Below are 12,502 nucleotides of genomic sequence, written 5' to 3'. Positions count from 1 at the left end.
GTTTTCTGAATTCTGTAAGTAGTATGAGAAATTATTTCATGCCAAAAGATTTTTCTATGTATAATATCATTTTAGGCTAGTTTCTGAGATTACTAGTTTATCAATTATTTAGAAATAATTATTATTTTGATTGTCAAACAATATATTTTTAGATCACAATTGACTTGGTAAAATCCTTTGAGATAGGACTTATTTTATAAATATGAAAACTGAGGCTCAAAAATATAAACTTGCCTAAGAGCACAAGGCTAGTGAAGTATATCCATTGGATTGCAAAACCCACACTCTTAACCACCATACTATGCTGAAAAGCTATGCTAAAAACACTATTCTGAAAGCTCTTGATACAAATAAACACACTTAGTTTGAATAGCAAAATAATGGAAATGTTATACTGCTGACTGTAGAATCACCAGTTGGAAAGCGGGTTTGAATTATCTCCCTAGGGACTTCAAGATTCTATGGAATTGGGGAAGTTTGTCTAACTACGTAAGTAGAATTACCACCACTCATTGACTTGCCATGGACAGCTACCACAAGAAAGCCCAATTCTACCTTTGAGTCACAGTTTAATTGTGGTAATTTATAGATATATTAGAAAAATACTTGAAATAAGAAGATTTGTAGTAATTGTCTTATGGTTCGGCAATTTAATAACATAACGTCATTCTAAAAGTAACATTTAAAAAATAGGTCATTATTACTACCAAAATATTTACTAAAGAATTTCAAAGTAAAAAAAAAAACAGTTAGAGAGGAAATTACTCTATCCTCAAAAATGTGAAGATATTCATGAGTCAATGTAAAAATAGTCAGCTAAATTCCTACTGAGAACCAACCAAAAATTATAAAATTGAGACCAACATGGTGTGGGTATCAGTAAACCCTCAACGTATTGGCTATATTTTAAAAATAAACTCAGTTCTTATTTTTTATAGACTAACCTCACTCAGAATTAGCATGTCTAAATATTTCATTCACTAAGGTGGTACATCTGATTTAGGGGGAAATCCATAATAAAAGAAACCTAGGTTAGAAATATTTAGCTGCTCCAAAAGTTAGCTGTTTGGTCGTGGGTAAATCACTTGACTCCTTTAATCCTCAGCATTTTTATCTCTAAAATAATGAGTTGATTATGTAAAATAATAATAAGTGCATTCAGGACTTATTGTGCGCCCCTATGTGTCTAGCATTATATCTTTGATGTTGTTTAATCCATATAGCTAAGTGAAGTAAGCATGTATTAATGGAATAGACTGAGCTAGGAGGGAGGGAAGATGGAAGGAAGGAAGGAAGGAAGGAAAGAAGGAAGGAAGGAAATGAAATCTCAGTGCCTTAATAAAATAACGTTTATTTCATGCTTACATAAAGTCACATGCAGGTTGAGCTACCTTCTTTCATGCAGTAGCAACCCCAGCTGGACTCTGCAGTTTCTAAGTCACTACACAGGGCAATTGCATGAGCTGGAGGCTTGTGCAGGATGCTTGTAAAGACCAGAACCGGCAGTGGAGGGATTCACTTCACTTCCACCAACACTTCCTGGGTGGAGCTCAGTCATGTATCTTCTGAAACTTAATGGTAAGGGAGGCTAAGAAATATAGTCACCCTAATGTCAAACATCATAAATGGTGAACACAGTTCACTGTCTCTGCCATAGTTATTTGACCCAATCTATATATAAAAAGACTGGGGCTTAGATATACTAAGTATTTTGCCTAGGGTCACACAGTTAATAAGTGATGATTATGAGAGACATAGGATCAAAAGAATCCAGGGTTAACTAACCTCTTAATTATGCAAACCTCTAAGTCTCCTTCCATTTTCAGTATTGTCACCACCATGACAGCACCCAGAAAACAGAGTAATTGATAGCACATATTCTTTTGATTTGTTTTTCTTTTTTCAGTTCTTTGCTACAATGTATAATCTGTTTCCATGTAGCCACACAGAGGAGCACATGGCAGAAATTTTTAGCACAGTATTTTGTAACCAGTTCTTTCTATTTATCAAAACTCAGTCTGATAGTGAAGACTTACATCAAGTCCATCCCAAGTAACTAGTAAACAGATGTATGTTAAAATGACTTCAATCCTCTCACATTGGAATACTGTATTTAATTTATTACAAGTAGTGGTCACGGAGAGAAGTGTTTTTTCAATGATTGAAGGCATCAGTTGAGTTTTTAATTTTTAAAATAATTTTTAATGAATACAAATTAATTTTTGCCCAACATTAAAAATATATAAAAATACAGGATAGGGATCAAATTATTCTTACTCCTGCAGGGTTATAGTAGAACCTTAGTGATAAAATGAAAATGCTTTACTAGAAGAGAGGACTTATAATTAATAAGTGATTTCTGTTCATTCAGGGTGATATTTTTCTTGATGAAATTCAATCTATTTCTCCTGTAGAAATATGTATAATTTACTACTTGATGAGATACCTTCTATTTCTCCTGTTCAAAGCATACCCTTTGTGAAAGAATTATTGCAATGCCTGGCAGCAGAGAGCCTCAGAGGTGCAGGGTCTGAGATCCAAAGAGATGTGAGTAATGAAGAAGTTCTGACCAATGACCCACATTAGCAATACCAAGTGACCTGAAGACATGGTTATTCCCAAGATATGAGGAGGATGTAATTTATGGCATGATTTACACTTATGCCTCCCATCAACTTGCTGCAATGGTGTCAATATATTTCCTATCCATTATAACAGGTTATAAAATACCAGTCCAATGTTGTAGAGCTTCAGCCTGTTTTACCTTCAGAAAGACTGTTGATCATCATTTCTTCTTTTTTGAATCCCTATGTTTAAATCTCTAGATCTGAGGTCTGAAATCCTAGAAACTGTAAATATTATCTACCTTCCCTTTTCCTATTAAACCATTCTAAATTTGCCTGGCATATAAAGGCTAAGCTAAAAGGAAAAAATATACTCATGAAAGATTTGGTTTTTCCCGATTATCATCTCTGTTTACCATTTCTGTTGGCATATGCAGGTAAAATTGACTGACAAACATTGTTTTACTCTGCCTTTTGTTTATGTTAAAGTAATGACATTGCAGAGCATTATGCATAATATATAAAGCAGTTTCACTTGAAAACAAATGTTATCTATATTCTACTTCCTTAAAACCAACACAAATATGTGACAGGTTTTAATTTTATCTCAAAATGTTTATGCAAAGTTTAAGAAACAGCATCTCTGTATATTTAAATTTTTTAAAATAAGTCCTGAACCACATCTGAATCTTAAAAAAACTTTGCACCCATTGCTAACGTTAAAGGAAGGAGAGGGAAATCTATTTCGCAATTTGGAAACCACAAATTGCAGCATCAGTCAGCATATTGGGAAAAAAGACTAAATATTGGAGAGTTATTTCCTAGCAAATACCATTGTCCCTTGTATTCAAAATTGAAGTTAGAAAATGATGTTTTGTCTACACCACTGCACAATTTGATCATGTAACTGCTCAGGGAGTTATTAAAGTTTCTTCCAAAGGTTTTAAATAAAAAGGTCAATAGGTATTTATTGTGTCACCAATTATGTGTCCCTTGGCAAAAGGCACTAGAATTGTTTTCTTTCCTGACCTTTAAGGTACAAAAATCTACAGTATTTGACACACCTCATAATTTGCTGGTGAGAGTCACCAGTTAGGATAGGACCCTCATGACCTAATGGTTTGTGACTATGCTTCTTCTAGTAGAAGAAATTCTCATTGTTGGAAACAGCTAGCCAACCAGTATCATAGGAGTCTTTTCAGCCCCCAACTTTTTGATAAATCTGCTAACAATAATAACCAATGAATCAGTTAATAACGGTGGAAATTTAATGGAGTCCTTCTAAGGCCATGGTTCTTAGTGTGGACTGTACATTAGAGCACCAAAGTAGCACAAAAACAAAACTGATACCTGGGTCCAATCTCTCAGACAATTTGCAGCCTTTAGAAATACAGCCTATGTATCCATATCTTTCAGAAACTGTCCCAGGTTTTTCTACTGTGCAGCAAGGATGGAGAATTATTGTCTCAAAAATGTGAGTAGAGACATTGAATTTAAAAAATTCTTAAGAGTTGTAGAAAAGTCTACTTTTGAAAATTTTTACATTCCTACCTGTAATCCTGGCTCACATTTTGTATAACAAGCTGACAGTTCACCCATGGCCCCAGAGGCTCCCAATAGAATAGGCCAAAGGGAGAAAGAAATGCTACATTAAGCATTAAAAAACAACTGCTAAGGGGATGAAGGGCTTTCTTTCCTCCTCCTCATTCTCTTCATCTCCCAACCAGACCAGTATCCTCCAATAAGAGTTGGTTTTGTACTCAACACCAAATGGGGCAGGGTGGGAATGTGAGAGACAATGTCTGATATAAACTCTGTATGCTCCCCGACAAACACCACCACAAAATCATCAGTTCTATTTGTTACATTTCTCTCTTCATGTAGACGTGGACACACTTTTCTATTAAATTAATCTCTACTCCATCAAAATCCCCTTGGTTCTTGAAGAATCCTTTATTAGTCTGTTTTTACCCTGCTGATAAAGACATACCCAAGACTGGGCAATTTATAAAAGAAAGAGATTTATTGGACTTACAGTTCCACATGGCTGGGGAATCCTCACAATCATGGTGGAAGGCAAGGGGGACCAAGTCACATCTTACATGGATGGTAGCGGGCAATGAGAGACCTTCTGCAGAGAAACTCCCATTTTTGCAACCATCAGATCTCATAAGACCCATTCACTATCATGAGAACAGCACAGGAAAGACCCGGCTCCATGATTCAATCATCGCCCACCGGGTCCTTCCCACAGCACATGGGAATTATGACAGCTACAAGATGAGATTTGGGTGGGGACACAGAGCCAAACCATATCATTCCACCCCAGCCCCTCCCAAATCTCATACCTTCACATTTCAAAACCAATCATGCCTTTCCAACAGTCCCCCAAAGTCTCAACTCATATCAGCATTAACTCAGAAGTCCACAGTGCAAAGTCTCATCTGAGACAAGGCAAGTTCCTTCCACCTATGATCCTGTAAAATCAACAGCAAGTTAATTACTTCCTAGGTACAATGGGGATACAAGCATTAGGTAAATACAGTCATTCCAAATGGGAGAAATTGGCAAAAACGAAGGGGCTATAGGCCCCATGCAAGACCAAAATCCAGTGGGGCAGTCAAATCTTAGAGCTCCAAAATGATCTCCTTTGACTCTATGTCTCATATCCAGGTCAAACTGATGCAAGAGGTAGGTTCCAATGGTTTGGGGCAGCTCCACCCCTGTGGCTTTGCAGGGCAGAGCTTCTCTCTCTGCTGCTTTCACGGGCTGGCAATGAGTGTCTGCTGCTTTTTAAGGAGAATGGTGCAAGCTGTTGGTTGATCTACCATTCTGGGGTCTGGAGGATGGCCTTCTTCTCATAGCTCCACTAGGCATGCCCCAGTAGGGACTCTGTGTGGGGGCTCTATCCCCACATTTCCCTTCTGCACTGCCCTAGCAAAGGTTCTCCATGGGCACCCTGCCCCTTCAGCAAACTTCTGCTCTTCTGAAATCTAGGCAGAGGTTCCCAAACCCCAATTCTTGACTTCTGTGCACTTTCAGGCTCAACACCACATGGAAGCTGCCAAGGCTTGGGGCTTGCACCCTGATCTTTACATCGGTCCCTTTCAGCCATGGCTGGAGCAGCTGGGACACAAGGCACCAAGTCCCTAGGCTGCACACAGTACGGGGACCCTGGGCCCAGTCCATGAAACCACTTTCCCCTATGCCTCCAGGCCTGTGATGGCAGGGGATGCTGTGATGACCTCTGACACATCCTGGAGACATTTTCCTCTTTGTCTTGGGGATTAACATTTGACTCATTACTTATGCAAATTTCTGCAACCAGCTTGAATTTCTCCTCAGAAAATGGGTTTTTCTTCTCTATCACATTGTGAGGCTGCAAATTTTCCAAACTTTTATGCTCTTCTTCCGTTATAAAACTGAAAGCCCTTAACAGCACCCAAGTCACATCTTGAATGCTTTGGTGCTTAGAAATTTCTTCCATTAGATACCCTGAATCATGTATCTTCCATTAGATACCCTGAATCATTCTATCAAGTTCAAAGTTCCATAAATCTCTAGAGCAGGAGCAAAATCCTGACAGTCTCTTTGCTAAAACATAACAAGAGTCACCTTTGCTCCACTTCCCAACAAGTTCCTCATCTCCATCTGAGACCACTTCAACCTGGACCTTACTGTCCATATTGCTATCAGGCTTTTGGTCAAACCCATTCAATAAGTCTCTAGGAAGTTCTAAACTTTCCCACATTTTCCTGTCTTCTTCTGAGCCCTCCAAACTGTTCCAACCTCTGCCTGTTACCCAGTTCCAAAGTTGCTTCCATATTTGGGGTTATCTTTTCAGCAATGCCCCACTCCTTGTACCAATTTACTATATTAATCTGTTTTCACAGTGTGGATAAAAACATACCTGAGACTGGGCAATTTAAAAAAAGAAAGAAGTTTACTGGACTTACAGTTCCACATGGCTGAGGAGGTCTCACAATCACGGCAGAAGACAAGGAGAAGGACGTCACATCTTATGTGGAAGGCAGTGGGTAAAGAGAGAGCTTGTGCAGAGAAATTACCGTTTTTAAAACCATCAGATCTCATGAGACCCATACATTATCGTGAGAACAGCACAGGAAAGACCTGCCCTCATGATTCAATCATCTCCCACTGTTGTTCCTCCCACAACATGTGAGAATTATGGGAGCTACAAGATGAAATTTGGGTAGGGACACAGAGTCAAACAACATTAAATCCCATATTTAATTCATTAAGTAGCCAAGTATAAAAGATCTGTTGAGGGTCAGGCATTGTGCTCTGCTCTGACTCCACGGCTGATTCAATAAATAGACATATATATAAAATGCCCAGGAACACAAAGGTGAGAGTGGCCAGCTCTGGTGCCATTCAGAGCCTTCCCTCTGCTCAACCAGCAGGACAACTCCTGCCAGCATCTGCTGCGTCATCAGCCTTTCTGACAGCCTAGAAGTAAGAGAGTTGTGCAGCAAGAGGTATCGCAGTGAGTCCATAAGTAGACCACATCTTACCAATTTTTGTATCTCCGAGTACCTTGCATATATTAATTATCCAGCAAATATCCAATCAAGAAATGAATAACAAATGCTGAATGTCAATCCTGACACCCACTTATGAATTATGGATTTTCTTACTGTTTTGAAAGAAAAAAAAATATTGCCAGGATCATGGTTGTGCATGTGTGTTTAACATAAGGTCTGTAATAGGTACTTTTGAGGCCACGAAGATAAAAAAGAAAGAAACCCACCAACATTTGGAACTGTATGTATGGAATATTATATAAATGATGTTATTTAATTTAAATCACTAAGTATATTTATTATTTTAATTTCAATTAATTTAATCCTTCACAACAACTCTTTGTTTTGGTACTATTATTTTTTTTAATTGATACTAGTAATTATACAAATGTCTCACATACTTGTGTTATTTTGTGACATGAATATAACATGTAATAATCAAATCAGGGTATTTGAGATATTCATCATTTTGAGCATTTATCATTTCTTTGTGTTAGAAACATTCTAAATCTCCTGTTCTAGCTATTTTGAAATACACAATAAATTATTAATTATAGTCACCTACTAAGCTGTGGAAAAAAATAATTTATTCTTTCAAATCGTATGTCTATATTCAAAGCCAATTTTTCTTTATCTCTCCATCCTCCTACCCTTCTCAGCCTCTGATAATCATCATTCTACTTTATATCTTAATAAGATCAATTTTTTTAGCTCCCACGTATGAGTAAAGATATGTGATATTTGTCTTTCTGTACCTGACTTATTTCGCATAACATAATAAACTCCTGTTTCATCTATGTTGCTGCGAATGACAGTATTTCATTCTTTTTAGAGCTGAGCAATATTTAATTGTGAATATATACCATATTTTCATTTCTATTGATGGACATTTGGTTTGATTCCATATCTTGTCTATTGTGAATAGTACTACAATAAATATGGGAGTGCAGATATCTGTTCAATACACTGATTTCCTTTCTTTTGAATACACACCCCAAAGTGGGATTGCTGAATCACACAGTGGTTCTATTTTTAGTTTTGTGAGGAAGTTCCATACCGTTTTCCATAATGCCTGTACTAATTTACATTCCCACCCAGTGTATAAGATTTCCCCCTTCTCCAAGTGGCTGCAAACACTTATCTTTTGTCTTTTAAATAATAGTAACTCTAATTGGGATGAGATGATGTCACATTGTGGTTTTGGCTTGCATTTCCCTAATGATTAGTGATATTATGTATTTTTTCATATAATTGTTGGCCATTTGTGTGTCTTCATTTGAGAAGGTCCATTCATGTTCTTTGCCTATTTTTTAATCGATTGTTGTTTTTTTTTTCTGTTGAGTTGTTTGAGTCCCTTATACAGTGGATACTAGACAGTTTCCAGTATTTTATCCCATTCTGGAAGTTATCTCTTCACTTTGTTAATTCTTTGCTGAACACAAATTTTATAGCTTGATGCGATTTTATTTGTCTTTTTTAGATTTGTTACCTGCTTTAGAGGACTAACCCCAGAAATCATTGCCCAGACCAATATCCTTAGCATTTTGACAAGGTTTTCTTCTAGTAGTTTCAGGTTTTAAACTGAAATCTTTAATTCATTTTGATTTGATTTTTGTATACAGTAAGACGGAGGGGTCTAGTTTCATCCCTCTGCATATGGTAATCCAGTTTTTTCTGCACCATTTATTGAAGATACTTTCCTTTCCCCAAGGTATGTTCTTGGCACCATTGTAAAAAATGAGTTGGCTTAAATGAATTAATTGATTTATGAGTTCTTTATTCCGTTCCATTGATCTATGTGTCTACTTTTACGCCAATACAATGTTGTTTTGGTTATTATGGATTTGTAATACATTTTGAAATCAGGCAGTATGATGCCTCCAACTTTGTTCTTTTTGCTCAGGAGTGATTTTGCTATTCAGAATTTTTTGTCATTCCACAGAAATTTTAGGAATGTTTTTTTCAATTTCTGTGAAGAATATGATTGGTACTTTGATAGAGATTGCATTGAATTTTACATCACTTTGGTCAATATGGACATTTTAACAATATCAATTCTTCCAATCTATAAGCATAGAATGTCTTTTCATTTTGTGTGTGTGTGTGTGTTCTCTTTAATTTCTTTTATCAGTGTTTTATAGTTTTCATTGTAGAGATATTTTACTTCTTTGTTTAAGTTTATTCCTGGGTATCATTTTGGAAACTAATGTAATGGGGTTTCTTTCTTCATTTTTTTTCCAATTATTCAATTTTAGATTACATAAATGTTACTGACTTTTGTATGTTTATTTGTATGTGGATCCTGCAACTTTACTGAATTTTTTATTAGTGCTAACAGTGTTTTGGTACAGTCTCTAGGTTTTTCTAAATATAAGGTCATGTCTTCTGCAAAGAAGGAAAATTTGATTTCTTCCTTTACAATTTCTAGGCCTCTTCTTTCTCTTGTTTAATTGCTCTGACTAGGACTTCAAGTAGCATGTTGAATAAAAGTGGTAAAAGTGGGTATTCTTGTCCTCTGCCATAGTTTAAAGAAAAGGCTTTCAGTTTTCCCTATTCAATTTTATGTTAGCTGTGTCCTTTATTGTTTTAAGTATGTTCCTTTTATACTCAGTTTGCAGAGAGGTTTTCTCATGAATGGATGTTAAATTTTATCAAATGCTTTATCGGCAACCATTGAAATGATTATATAGCTTTTGCCCTTGGTTCTGTTAATGTGATGTATCATGATTTTTGATTTGCATACGTTAAACCATCCTTGCATCCCTGGGATGAACCTCACTTTGTCATGGTGATTGATCTTTTTAATCTGTTGTTGAATTCTATTTGCTAGCATTTTATTGAAAATTTTTGCAGTAATATTGACCTATACTTTTCTTTTTTTCCTTGTGTCCTTGACTGGTTTTGGTATAAGGATAATATTGGCCTCATAGAATGAGTTTGGAAGTATTTCTTCCTCTTCAATTTCTGTGAAGAGTTTGAGTAGAATGGGTATCAGTTTAAGTCTTTAGTAAAGTTTAGCAGTGAAGTTGTCATATCCAGGGCTTTTCCTTAATGGGAGACTTTTAAATTACCATTTCAATCTCTTTACTCATTATTGTTCTGTTCAGATTATCAGTTTCTTCATGGTTCAATTTTAGTAGGTTGTATGTGTTTTTTCCTCCAGAAATTTATCCACTTATTCCAGGTTTTCCAATTTGTTAGTATGTAGTTGTTGTTCATAAATGTCTCTAATGATCTTTTGTTTTTGTTTGGTATCAACTTTAAAGTTTCTTTTTTCAGCTTGGATTTTATCTATTTAGGTCTGCTCTCCTTTTGTTAGTCAAACTAAAACTTTGTCAATTTGGTTTGTCTTTTAAAAAAACTTACTTTTCATTTTGTTAAATTTTTTTTGTCTCTATTTCATTTATTTCTACTATGGTCTTTACAATTTCTTTCCTTCTACTAATTTTGGGTTTTACTTGCTCTTGCTTTTCTTGTTCCCTGAGGTGAATTGTTAGGTTGTTTACTTGAAGCTTTTCTACTTTTCCAATGTAGGTATTTATTACTATAAACTTCTTTCTTAGTATTATTTTTGCTGTATTCCATAGGTTTTAGTATTTTGGGTTTCCATTTTTACTTTTTTCAATAAATTTTTTAATGTTCTTCCTAATTTCTTGATTGGTCCATTGATCATATAAGAGCATGTTGTTCCATTTCCACATATTTTTACAATTTCCAAAGTTCCTCTTGTTATTGATTTCTATGTTTATTTTATTGTGGGTCAAAAAGAATACTTGATATAACTTTGATATTTTTAACTTGTTGAGACTTGTTTTGTGGCCTAACATATTTTCTGTCTTGAAAAATGTTCCATGTGCTGATAAGAAGAACATGTATTCTGCAGCTGTTGAACAAAACGTTCTGTAAATGTCAGTTAGGTTCATTTAGTCTAGAGTGTAGTTTAACTCTAATGTTTCTTTTTTAATTTTCTTTTATCCCTCAATAATCTGTCCATTACTGAAAGTAGGGTGTTGAAGTCCCCTACTATTATAGCATCACAGTCTGATTTTTCCCTTTATATCTGTTAACATTTGCTTTTGATAATGTGGTGCTCTAGTGTTTGGTACATATATATTTACAATTCTTATATCCTCTTGCCAAACTGACCCCTTAATCATTATATAACGACCTCCTTTGAATCTTTTACAGTTTTTACCTTGAAGTCTACTTTGTTTCATGTAAGTATAGATACCCCTCTTTTATGGTTTTCATTTAGTAGAATTTTCTTTTTATCTCTTCACTTTTGGCTTGTGGTTCTTTTTAGTATAGGTGAAGTAGTTTGCTTCTGCGCAACATATGGTTAGGTCCTTTTTTGTTTTTCTTTTTTTTTTTTTTTTAATCCAGTCAGCCACTCTGTCTTTTATTTGGATACTTTACTCCATTTTTGTTCAAATGTTATTATTGATAGGTAGGAAGTTACTACTGACAATTTGTTTTTTTGTTGTTTTATGACTGTTTTGCAACTCATTTCACCTTTTCTTCTTACTGTCTTCCTTTTCCTCTGACAGTGTATCTTAATTCCTTGTTTTATATTTTTAGTGTATCCATTATAGGTTTTCTGTAGTTATTTGAGATTACAAAAAATAACTTATAGTTATAATAATTTATTTTGAACAGATAACAATTTAACATTAACACAAAGAAACAAAAAACTAAAAAGTTTATAATTTTTCCTCCCATATTTTAACTTTTTGATGTTTTGATTTACATAATTTTGTATGTCTGGTTAAGAAATTGTTGTAATTATTATTATTATTGACATATTTGTCTTTTCATTGTCACACTAGAGATATGAGTAGTTTATATAATGCAATTATAATATTAGAATATTTGAATTTTTCTGTGTACTTTTACCAGTGAGTACCTTCAGATGATTTTCTTACTTCATGTTATCACTCGTTTCTTACAGATTGAAGAATTCCCTTTAGTATTTCTTATAAGACATGTCTGGTGGTCATACATTTCCTCAGTTTTTGTTTGTTTAAAAAAGTCTTATGTCTCCTTCATGTTTTCAGGATAGCTTTGCTGGATACAATATTTTTAGCTGGCAAGGCTTTTTTTGTTGTTTGTTTTTTATTTTTTAATTTTTTTCCTTTAGCATTTTGAATATGTCCTCCCATTCCCTCCTGGCCTGTATGGTTTCTACTGTGAAGTCGATGGCCAGAAGAATTAGAACTCCTTTATATATTATTTGCTTTTATTCTCTTGCTGTTTTTAGGATGGATCCTCTCTTTGTCCTTGACCTCTGGGAAGTATTATGTGCTTTGGGGTAGTCTTATTTGGATTGAATCTATTTGGTGCTCTTTGATCTTCCTGTGCCTGGATATTTATATCTTTCTCTAGGCCTGAAAAGTT

This window comes from Theropithecus gelada, chromosome 4 (genome assembly GCF_003255815.1).
Source record: "Theropithecus gelada isolate Dixy chromosome 4, Tgel_1.0, whole genome shotgun sequence".
In the NCBI taxonomy this organism is placed as follows: Eukaryota; Metazoa; Chordata; class Mammalia; order Primates; family Cercopithecidae; genus Theropithecus; species Theropithecus gelada.
The sequence above is the reverse complement of the archived record's forward strand: the minus strand, read 5'-3'. Positions refer to the sequence as shown.